Raw genomic sequence first — 12,937 nt, 5'->3', positions numbered from 1 at the left:
CACGCGAGATGAGACTCAAGACGACACACGCGAGATGAGACTCAAGACGAGACACGCGAGATGAGACTCAAGACGACACACGTGGGATGAGACTCAAGACGACACACGCGAGATGAGACTCAAGACGACACACGCGAGATGAGACTCAAGACGACATACGCGAGATGAGACTCAAGACGACACACGCGAGATGAGACTCAAGACGACACACGTGGGATGAGAGTCAAGACGACACACGCGGGATGAGACTCAAGACGACACACGCGAGATGAGACTCAAGACGACACACGTGAGATGAGACTCAAGACGACACACGCGGGATGAGACTCAAGACGACACACGCGAGATGAGACTCAAGACGACACACGCGAGATGAGACTCAAGACGACACACGTGAGATGAGACTCAAGACGACACACGCGGGATGAGACTCAAGACGACACACGCGAGATGAGACTCAAGACGACACACGTGAGATGAGACTCAAGACGACACACGCGAGATGAGACTCAAGACGACACACGCGAGATGAGACTCAAGACGACACACGCGAGATGAGACTCAAGACGACACACGCGAGATGAGACTCAAGACGACACACGTGGGATGAGACTCAAGACGACAAATCCGAGATGAGACTCAAGACGACACACGTGAGATGAGACTCAAGGCGACACACGCGAGATGAGACCCAAGACGACACGCGAGATGAGCCTCAAGACGACACACGCGAGATGAGACTCAAGACGACACTAGCGAGATGAGACACAAGACAACACACGCGAGTCAACACACAATACGGCACACACCAATCAACACACAATACAACGTTTGCGGGTTAACACCCAAGACAACAACGCGAGATAACATACAACACAATACACGCGGGAGAAACACACAAGACAACACATGCGAGCAAACACACAAGACAACACATTTGAGATAATACACAATACAACACACGCGAGTTAACACACAATACAACACACGCGAGACAACACACAAGGCATCATACGCAAGACAACACACAAGACAACATACGCGAGATAACACACAAGAAAACACACGCGAGACAACACACACGACAAGACACGCGAGATAAAATACAAAACAACACACACGAAATAACACACAAGACAACATACACGAGATAACACACAATACTACACACGTGAGATAGCACACAAGACAACACATGCGAGATAACACACAAGATAACATACGCGAGATAACACACAAGAAAACATTCGCGAGTCAACACACAAGACAACACATGCGAGTCAACACACAAGACAACATACGCGAGATAACACACAAGAAGACACTCGCGAGTCAACACACAAGACAACACATGCGAGACACACCCAGGACAACATACGCGAGAGAAGACACAAGACAACATACGCGAGTTTACACACAAGACAACAAATGCGAGTCAACACTCAAGACAACACATGCACAAGACAACATACGCGAGATAACACACAATACAACACACGCGAGACAACGCACAAGACAACACATGCGGGATAACACACAAGATAACATACGCGAGATAACACACAAGAAAACACTCGCAAGTCAACACACAAGACAACACATGCGAGACAACACACAAGACAACATACGCGAGATAACACACAAGAAAACACTCGCGAGTCAGCACACAAGACAACACATGCGGGATAACACACAAGATAACATACGCGAGATAACACACAATAAAACACTCGCAGGTCATCACACAAGACAACACATGCGGGACAACACACAGGACAACATACGTGAGACAACACACAAGACAACATAAGCGAGTTTACACACACGACAACAACTGCGAGGCAACACTCAAGACAACATATGCGAGATAACACACAAGACAACACATGCGAGATAACACACAAGACAACACATGCGAGATAACACACAAAACAACACATGCGTGTCAACACAGAAGACAACACATGCGAGTCAACACAGAAGACAACACACGCGAGATAACACACAAGACAACACCTGAGATAACACACAAGACAACACGCGAGATTACACACAAGACAACACATGCGAGACAGCACACAAGACATCACACGCGAAACAATTCACAATACAACATGCACGACAACACAAAAAACAACATACGCGAGATAACGCACAATACAACACACGTGAGATAGCACACAATACAACACATGCGAGATAACACACAAGATAACATACGCGAGATAACACACAAGAAAACACTCGCGAGTCAACACACAAGACAACACATGCGAGTCAACACACAAGACAACACACGCGAGATAACACACAAGAAGACACTCGCGAGTCAACACACAAGACAACACATGCGAGACACACCCAGGACAACATACGCGAGACAGCACACAAGACAACATACGCGAGTTTACACACAAGACAACAAATGCGAGTCAACACTCAAGACAACACATGCACAAGACAACATACGCGAGATAACACACAATACAACACACGCGGGACAACGCACAAGACAACACATGGGGGATAACACACAAGATAACATACGCGAGATAACACACAAGAAAACACTCGCAAGTCAACACACAATACAACACATGCGAGACAACACACAAGACAACATACGCGAGATAACACACAAGAAAACACTCGCGAGTCAGCACACAAGACAACACATGCGGGATAACACACAAGATAACATACGCGAGATAACACACAATAAAACACTCGCAGGTCATCACACAAGACAACACATGCGGGACAACACACAGGACAACATACGTGAGACAACACACAAGACAACATACGCGAGTTTACACACAAGACAACAAATGCGAGTCAACACTCAAGACAGCACACTAGACAGCGCACGCGAGATAAGACACGCGAGATAACACACATCACAACACACAAGACAACACACAAGACAAACACGCGAGACTACACACAAAACAACTCACGCGAGATAACACATGCGAGACAACACATGCATGATAAAAAACAATATAACACTCGCTAGATAACACTCACTACAACACACGCGAGATATCACACAAGACAATACACGCCAGCCTACACCCAAGACAGCATACGCGAGATTACACACGCGAGATAACACATGCTAGACAACACACGCGAGATAAAATACAATGTAACACTTGCGAGATAACACACACTACAACACACGCGAGATATCACACAAGTCAACACACGCGAGATATCACACAAGACAACACACGCGAGTCAACACAAAACACAACACTCGGGAGTCATCACATAAGACAACACACGCGAAAAAACACACGAGAACACAACACATGCGAGATAACACATGCGAGACAACACACGCGACAAAACACAAAATACAACACACACGAGATAACGAATAATACATCACACAAGACAACACACGCGAGATAACACACAAGACAACACACGCGAGACAACACACGCGAGACAACACACAATACAACACAGAATACAATACACGCGAGATAACACACAAGACAACACACGCGAGATACCACCCAAGACAACATGAGCATGTTAGGCCACATGGACCAGGCATGTGGAAACCAAACAAGGATCAACAAAGCTTCAACACAAAGCGAATCACATCACTACACGAAACATACATATATTTGACATATTACGATATCTTTATCAGTATATGTTTAGATAAAACATCATTTATGTTATGAAACCAAATTGAAACAACACATATTCTAAATATTTCGTAGTAGGGAATGATGAAACAGCTAAACATATATGTTTTAAAAGCATTCTAGTAAGGAAGCGAGAGTCAGTTTTCTTTGCCTCTAAAAGTACTGGGAATGGCTTCATATCAGTGTTTAGCTGGTTTTATAAGAAAGCTATAGAAACGGATCGACAGTCGAACTCCGTTGGCTCGAATCCACAGTGACCGTCGAAAATACGTCAAGCCTCGTAAAATTCGAGCCAAGCGGGAATGTTTACCTTCAGTATAAAGAAATCAGTCCTTAACACCAAGTTTAAGCAAGCGAGATATTCGAGCCAAGCGAGTTCGAGCCAATGGGGTTCGACTGTAAAATGCAATATTTGATAAAAAAAAAGTATATTAAAAGACAAAAGATATCCGATACTCTTGAAGAATTGAATCCTTGCATAAAGATGGCGGAGCAATAATAGCATATCGTATAGAACGTGAAACCGTATACACGCTTTTGTATACATTGAAAATATTGCCCGTTTGTATACCAATTATGCTGAGACAACTCTTCCATGCCAACCCTTGAGTACTTTGGAGTACCTGCGCAATGGCCGTCTTGAGACGCAACACGTCACAAAAGCGTATTTTACATATTAACGTTATTATCAGCAATAATTCGCATACCGGGTTATAATGAGAAAGCTTAGTGACAGCCGGCTACACGACATCATTAGTTACAGCCGGCTTGACGACAATATTGTAGGCTACTTACCAATGTGCCACCGAAATACAAGGTTATTTATAAATGTCATTAGAAAAATATTGGAAAACGTTCTCAGAATATACGACCTACATAAACAGCCAATGAAAGTCCGCCCACTGCCATTCATCCGATACATACTGCCTGCGCCAGACTTTGCGTGGAAAATGTTTCAGCCAATGAGGTTGAATTCTAAGTCAGTTAGATGACCTGAATTAAGCTCTAAATGATTAAGAAGGGGCTCGCTCAGCCCATTCTTAATCATAAAGAGTTTGATTCATGTCATCTAACTCTTTTCTAAAACCTTAAGCCAATATAAAATGGAAAACACAAATGATAATGTATGTATTTAGAAATGCTTTTTCTTTGATCTAAATATTTTGACAAAAAATAAAGCTTCTTCCTAAAATATAAGGGGACTTCAATCCAGCCTCCAGTATGTATATCTGTCTATTAAGAATCAGTCGCTATGTCCTCAATGTAGTCAGAAAGGGTTATTTTTCTGATCGATTTGAATAACAGCGTTTTTTCTATTATTTCATAGATCCCGTAAGACTCAAAACATAAGTTTGGTTGATATGGACCGCTCGTACCGTTTAATCTTGACGGCAATCTTGTTTTGATGACGTCAAACGATAATGTAACGTTTTTGACGATATCAGTAAATTACTTGATAAGATACTAAACACCCAAGCGATTATTAGGAAATGAGACAAGTTTTAAAACGCTCGATATGTTAACAGTACGCAAATAATTGTTTGAATTGCAATAACTCAATCAGTTAAACAAACCTTTTTTTTCACTCGCAGAATTTTATACAAACGTTCGGATTAATATATGTTTTACCATTAGAAGCAGCTATATACAGTGTGTGTATACCACGTGATAAATTACGTGTTTAAAGTCTTCATTCGAAGCAAAATGTTGCCTTCCGACGTAGCATTTATGACGCAATTTATCACGTGGTATACACACACTGTATATAGCGCATGTGTCAACATCGTTGTGCTAATGGTCGAAAAATAGCTCATTGAGCTAGTTAATGTTTCTTGTTAACATACACCCGATTTTAAATAAAGATTCTTGTATTGTGTATTTTTTATCTTGCTGTGTATTCATTAAAATGGGAACCAGGGAGAAACACGTGACAAAGGGAACCAAATGGTGGGATATGATAAAAGAACCAGTAGGTATCATGTGACACAAAGACAGCATAGGGGGAGGGGGGGGGGGAGTGATAAAGGACGATTAAGGGTAGCATGTGACAAACGTAACACAGTAGGTAGCATGTGACACAAAGACAGCATAGGGGGAGGGGGGAGTGATAAAGGACAATTAAGGGTAGCATGTGACAAACGTAACAGAGTAGGTATCATGTGACACAAAGACAGCATAGGGGGAGGAGGAGTGATAAAGGACGATTAAGGGTAGCATGTGACAAACGTAACACAGTAGGAATCATGTGATACAAAGACAGCATAGTGGGAGGGGGAGTGATAAAGGACAATTAAGGGTAGCATGTGACAAACGTAACACAGTAGGAATCATGTGATACAAAGACAGCATAGGGGGAGGGGGAGTGATAAAGGACGATTAAGGGTAGCATGTGACAAACGTAACACAGTAGGAATCATGTGACACAAAGACAGCATAGGGGGAGGGGGGAGTGATAAAGGACAATTAAGGGTAGCATGTGACAAACGTAACACAGTAGGTATCATGTGACACAAAGACAGCATATGGGGAGGGGGAGTGATAAAGAACAATTAAGGGTAGCATGTGACAAACGTAACACAGTAGGTATCATGTGACACAAAGACAGCATAGGGGGAGGGGGGAGTGATAAAGGACGATTAAGGGTAGAATGTGACAAACGTAACACAGTAGGAATCATGTGACACAAAGACAGCATAGGGGGAGGGGGAGTGATAAAGGACAATTAAGGGTAGCATGTGACAAACGTAACACAGTAGGTATCATGTGACACAAAGACAGCATAGGGGGAGGGGGGAGTGATAAAGGACAATTAAGGGTAGCATGTGACAAACGTAACACAGTAGGTATCATGTGACACAAAGACAGCATAGGGGGAGGGGGAGTGATAAAGGACGATCAAGGGTAGCATGTGACAAACGTAACACAGTAGGTATCATGTGACACAAAGACAGCATAGGGGGAGGGGGGAGTGATAAAGGACAATTAAGGGTAGCATGTGACAAACGTAACACAGTAGGTATCATGTGACACAAAGACAGAATAGGGGGAGGGGGAGTGATAAAGGACAATTAAGGGTAGCATGTGACAAACGTAATACAGTAGGTATCATGTGACACAAAGACAGCATAGGGGGAGGGGGAGTGATAAAGGACGATTAAGGGTAGCATGTGACAAACGTAACACAGTAGGTATCATGTGACACAAAGACAGCATAGGGGGAGGGGGAGTGATAAAGGACGATTAAGGGTAGCATGTGACAAACGTAACACAGTAGGAATCATGTGACACATAGACAGCATAGGGGGAGGGGAAGTGATAAAGGACAATTAAGGGTAGCATGTGACAAACGTAACACAGTAGGTATCATGTGACACAAAGACAGCATAGGGGGAGGGGGGAGTGATAAAGGACAATTAAGGGTAGCATGTGACAAACGTAACACAGTAGGTATCATGTGACACAAAGACAGCATAGGGGGAGGGGGAGTGATAAAGAACAATTAAGGGTAGCATGTGACAAACGTAACACAGTAGGTATCATGTGACACAAAGACAGCATAGGGGGAGGGGGCAGTGATAAAGGACAATTAAGGGTAGCATGTGACAAACGTAACACAGTAGCTATCATGTGACACAAAGACAGCATAGGGGGAGGGGGGAGTGATAAAGGACAATTAAGGGTAGCATGTGACACAAAGACAGCATAGGGGGAGGGGGGAGTGATAAAGGACGATTAAGGGTAGCATGTGACACAAAGACAGCATAGGGGGAGGGGGGAGTGATAAAGGACGATTAAGGGTAGCATGTGACAAACGTAACACAGTAGGTATCATGTGACACAAAGACAGCATAGGGGGAGGGGGAGTGATAAAGGACGATTAAGGGTAGCATGTGACACAAAGACAGCATATGGGGAGGGGGAGTGATAAAGGACAATTAAGGGTAGCATGTGACAAACGTAACACAGTAGGTATCATGTGACACAATGACAGCATAGGGGGAGGGGGGAGTGATAAAGGACAATTAAGGGTAGCATGTGACAAACGTAACACAGTAGGTATCATGTGACACAAAGACAGCATAGGGGGAGGGGGAGTGATAAAGGACGATTAAGGGTAGCATGTGACAAACGTAACACAGTAGGTATCATGTGACACAAAGACAGCATAGGGGGAGGGGGGAGTGATAAAGGACAATTAAGGGTAGCATGTGACAAACGTAACACAGTAGGTATCATGTGACACAAAGACAGCATAGGGGGAGGGGGAGTGATAAAGGACAATTAAGGGTAGCATGTGACAAACGTAATACAGTAGGTATCATGTGACACAAAGACAGCATAGGGGGAGGGGGAGTGATAAAGGACGATCAAGGGTAGCATGTGACAAACGTAACACAGTAGGTATCATGTGACACAAAGACAGCATAGGGGGAGGGGGAGTGATAAAGGACGATTAAGGGTAGCATGTGACAAACGTAACACAGTAGGAATCATGTGACACAAAGACAGCATAGGGGGAGGGGGAGTGATAAAGGACAATTAAGGGTAGCATGTGACAAACGTAACACAGTAGGTATCATGTGACACAAAGACAGCATAGGGGGAGGGGGGAGTGATAAAGGACAATTAAGGGTAGCATGTGACAAACGTAACACAGTAGGTATCATGTGACACAAAGACAGCATAGGGGGAGGGGGAGTGATAAAGAACAATTAAGGGTAGCATGTGACAAACGTAACACAGTAGGTATCATGTGACACAAAGACAGCATAGGGGGAGGGGGCAGTGATAAAGGACAATTAAGGGTAGCATGTGACAAACGTAACACAGTAGCTATCATGTGACACAAAGACAGCATAGGGGGAGGGAGGAGTGATAAAGGACAATTAAGGGTAGCATGTGACACAAAGACAGCATAGGGGGAGGGGGGAGTGATAAAGGACGATTAAGGGTAGCATGTGACACAAAGACAGCATAGGGGGAGGGGGGAGTGATAAAGGACGATTAAGGGTAGCATGTGACAAACGTAACACAGTAGGTATCATGTGACACAAAGACAGCATAGGGGGAGGGGGAGTGATAAAGGACGATTAAGGGTAGCATGTGACACAAAGACAGCATATGGGGAGGGGGAGTGATAAAGGACAATTAAGGGTAGCATGTGACAAACGTAACACAGTAGGTATCATTTGACACAAAGACAGCATAGGGGGAGGGGGGAGTGATAAAGGACAATTAAGGGTAGCAAGTGACAAACGTAACACAGTAGGTAGCATGTGACACAAAGACAGCATAGGGGGAGGGGGGAGTGATAAAGGACGATTAAGGGTAGCATGTGACAAACGTAACACAGTAGGAATCATGTGACACAAAGACAGCATAGGGGGGGGGGGAGTGATAAAGGACGATTAAGGGTAGCATGTGACAAACGTAACACAGTAGGAATCATTTGACACAAAGACAGCATAGGGGGGGGGGGAGTGATAAAGGACGATTAAGGGTAGCAAGTGACAAACGTAACACAGTAGGTATCATGTGACACAAAGACAGCATAGGGGGAGGGGGAGTGATAAAGGAAAATCAAGGGTAGCATGTGACAAACGTAACACAGTAGGTATCATGTGACACAAAGACAGCATAGGGGGAGGGGGAGTGATAAAGGACGATCAAGGGTAGCATGTGACACAAAGACAGCATAGGGGGAGGGGGGGGGTGATAAAGGACGATTAAGGGTAGCATGTGACAAACGTAACACAGTAGGCATCATGGGACACAAAGACAGCATAGGGGGAGGGGGAGTGATAAAGGACAATTAAGGGTAGCATGGGACACAAAGACAGCATAGGGGGAGGGGGGGGGGTGATAAAGGACGATTAAGGGTAGCATGTGACAAACGTAACACAGTAGGCATCATGGGACACAAAGACAGCATAGGGGGAGGGGGGAGTGATAAAGGACGATTAAGGGTAGCATGTGACAAACGTAACACAGTAGGTATCATCTGACACAAAGACAGCATAGGGGGAGGGGGAGTGATAAAGGACGATTAAGGGTAGCATATGACAAACGTAACACAGTAGGTAGCATGTGACACAAAGATAGCATAGGGGGAGGGGGAGTGATAAAGGACGAGCAAGGGTAGCATGTGACAAACGTAACACAGTAGGTATCATGTGACACAAAGACAGCATAGGGGGAGGGGGAGTGATAAAGGACGATTAAGGGTAGCATGTGACAAACGTAACACAGTAGGAATCATGTGACACAAAGACAGCATAGGGGGAGGGGAAGTGATAAAGGACAATTAAGGGTAGCATGTGACAAACGTAACACAGTAGGTATCATGTGACACAAAGACAGCATAGGGGGGGGGGAGTGATAATGGACGATTAAGGGTAGCATGTGACGTACGTAACACAGTAGGTATCATGTGACACAAAGACAGCATAGGGGTAGGGGGGAGTGATAAAGGACAATCAAGGGTAGCATGTGACAAACGTAACACAGTAGGAATCATGTGACACAAAGACAGCATATGGGGAGGGGGAGTGATGAAGGACGATTAAGGGTAGCATGTGACACAAAGACAGCATAGGGGGAGGGGGAGTGATGAAGGACGATTAAGGGTAGCATGTGACAAACGTAACACAGTAGGAATCATGTGACACAAAGACAGCATAGGGGGTGGGGGAGTGATGAAGGAGGATTAAGGGTAGCATGTGACAAACGTAACACAGTAGGAATCATGTGACACAAAGACAGCATAGTGGGAGGGGGAGTGATGAAGGACGATTAAGGGTAGAATGTGACAAACGTAACACAGTAGGTATCATGTGACACAAAGACAGCATAGGGGGAGGGGGAGTGATGAAGGACGATTAAGGGTAGCATGTGACAAACGTAACACAGTAGGAATCATGTGACACAAAGACAGCATAGGGGGAGGGGGAGTGATAAAGGACGATTAAGGGTAGCATGTGACAAACGTATGACAGTAGGAATCATGTGATACAAAGACAGCATAGGGGAGGGGGGAGTGATAACGGACGATTAAGGGTAGCATGTGACAAACGTAACACAGTATGTATCATGTGACACAAAGACAGCATAGGGGGAGGGGGAGTGATAAAAGACGATTAAGGGTAGCATGTGACAAACGTAACACAGTAGGTAGCATGTGATACAAAGACAGCATAGGGGGAATGGGGAGTGATAAAGGACGATTAAGGGTAGCATGTGACAAACGTAACACTGTAGGAATCATGTGACACAAAGACAGCATAGGGGGGGGGGGCGGGAGTGATAAAGGACGATTAAGGGTAGCATGTGACAAACGTAACACAGTAGGAATCATTTGACACAAAGACAGCATAGGGGGGGAGTGATAAAGGACGATTAAGGGTAGCAGGTGACAAACGTAACACAGTCGGTATCATGTGACACAAAGACAGCAAAGGGGGAGGGGGAGTGATAAAGGAAAATCAAGGGTAGCATGTGACAAACGTAACACAGTAGGTATCATGTGACACAAAGACAGCATAGGGGGAGGGGGAGTGATAAAGGACAATTAAGGGTAGCATGTGACAAACGTAACACAGTAGGTATCATGTGACACAAAGACAGCATAGGGGGAGGGGAGGGGGAGTGATAAAGGACGATTAAGGGTAGCATGTGACAAACGTAACACAGTAGGAATCATGTGACACAAAGACAGCATAGGGGGAGGGGGGAGTGATAAAGGACGATTAAGGGTAGCATGTGACAAACGTAACACAGTAGGAATCACGTGACACAAAGACAGCATAGGGGGAGGGGGGAGTGATAAAGGACAATTAAGGGTAGCATGTGACAAACGTAACACAGTAGGAATCATGTGACACAAAGACAGCATAGGGGGAGGGGGAGTGATAAAGGACGATTAAGGGTAGCGTGTGACAAACGTAACACAGTAGGTATCATGTGACATAAAGACAGCATAGGGGGAGGGGGCAGTGATAAAGGAGGATTAAGGGTAGCATGTGACAAACGTAACACAGTAGGAATCATGTGACACAAAGACAGCATAGGGGGAGGGGGAGTGATAAAGGACGATTAAGGGTAGCATGTGACAAACGTAACACAGTAGGTATCATGTTACACAAAGACAGCATAGGGGGAGGGGGGAGTGATAAAGGACAATTAAGGGTAGCATGTGACAAACGTAACACAGTAGGTATCATGTGACACAAAGACAGCATAGGGGGAGGGGGGAGTGATAAAGGACAATTAAGGGTAGCATGTGACAAACGTAACACAGTAGGTATCATGTGACACAAAGACAGCATAGGGGGAGGGGGAGTGATAAAGGACAATTAAGGGTAGCATGTGACAAACGTAACACAGTAGGAATCATGTGAAAAAGTTTGTGTGTTTTGTATATAAGGAACCGGCCATTTTGTACGCAGTCATTATTTAACAGCAATCTAAACAATGTCGCCATCGATCATAGAATACAGTTAATTTACACATTGAGCATTAACACACTTCGGGATGATCTGAGCCTGACAATTACAAGCTGATTTCTTCAAATGACTCTAGAAGACAAAGATGTTCCAGATAGATTGACTGAAAAACAAAGGCCACCGGAAGTGGGGACAAATCTATAATTGCCTGCTGGCGTGATGGACATGTAGGTGGTTTATTATCGCTTTCAGGCTACATCCGGTGTATTTAGAGTATGTTAAGATAACATAAAACCTTATCATTTCCCAGTATATTCAATAGAGAAATGACCTTCTTGAATGCAAGGTTACACAGATTTCAAAATGTTCACTACCCCAAACACAATGGATGGAAAGAAAGGTCCACTTATGGTAAGCTCAGAGCATAACAAATGAAATTATGTCGTAATCAGGATAGATGATTCCACCTAAAAGAATCCACAATTGGACCAATCTGTTTGATTCCGAATGTGGCAAACAAAACATCTCATTTTATGTTAAAACGTGTTATTGACATATTTGTGTCGTCCTGACTTTAATTGGGAAATTTTACTATGAAGTAATGCACAAGTCAATTGTAACCACCGTACCCCAGGTCCGTGGAATAGCGGGTACTTTGACTTTCGGTCCAGCCAAGCCCAGGTAAAATCCCCGCACTGCGGGAACGAACTGCTGGTAAAATCCCCACCAAATGCCGCCGCGCCCCAGGGACCCTAGGTAAGGCCCATTCTCATCTATTTTTGGCGCGAAGACAAAACCACCGCATTCCCAGGCACTGTGGGCCAATTGGAA

This window comes from Mya arenaria, chromosome 10 (assembly GCF_026914265.1).
Source record: "Mya arenaria isolate MELC-2E11 chromosome 10, ASM2691426v1".
Classification (NCBI taxonomy): domain Eukaryota; kingdom Metazoa; phylum Mollusca; class Bivalvia; order Myida; family Myidae; genus Mya; species Mya arenaria.
Note: the sequence above shows the minus strand (reverse complement) of the source record.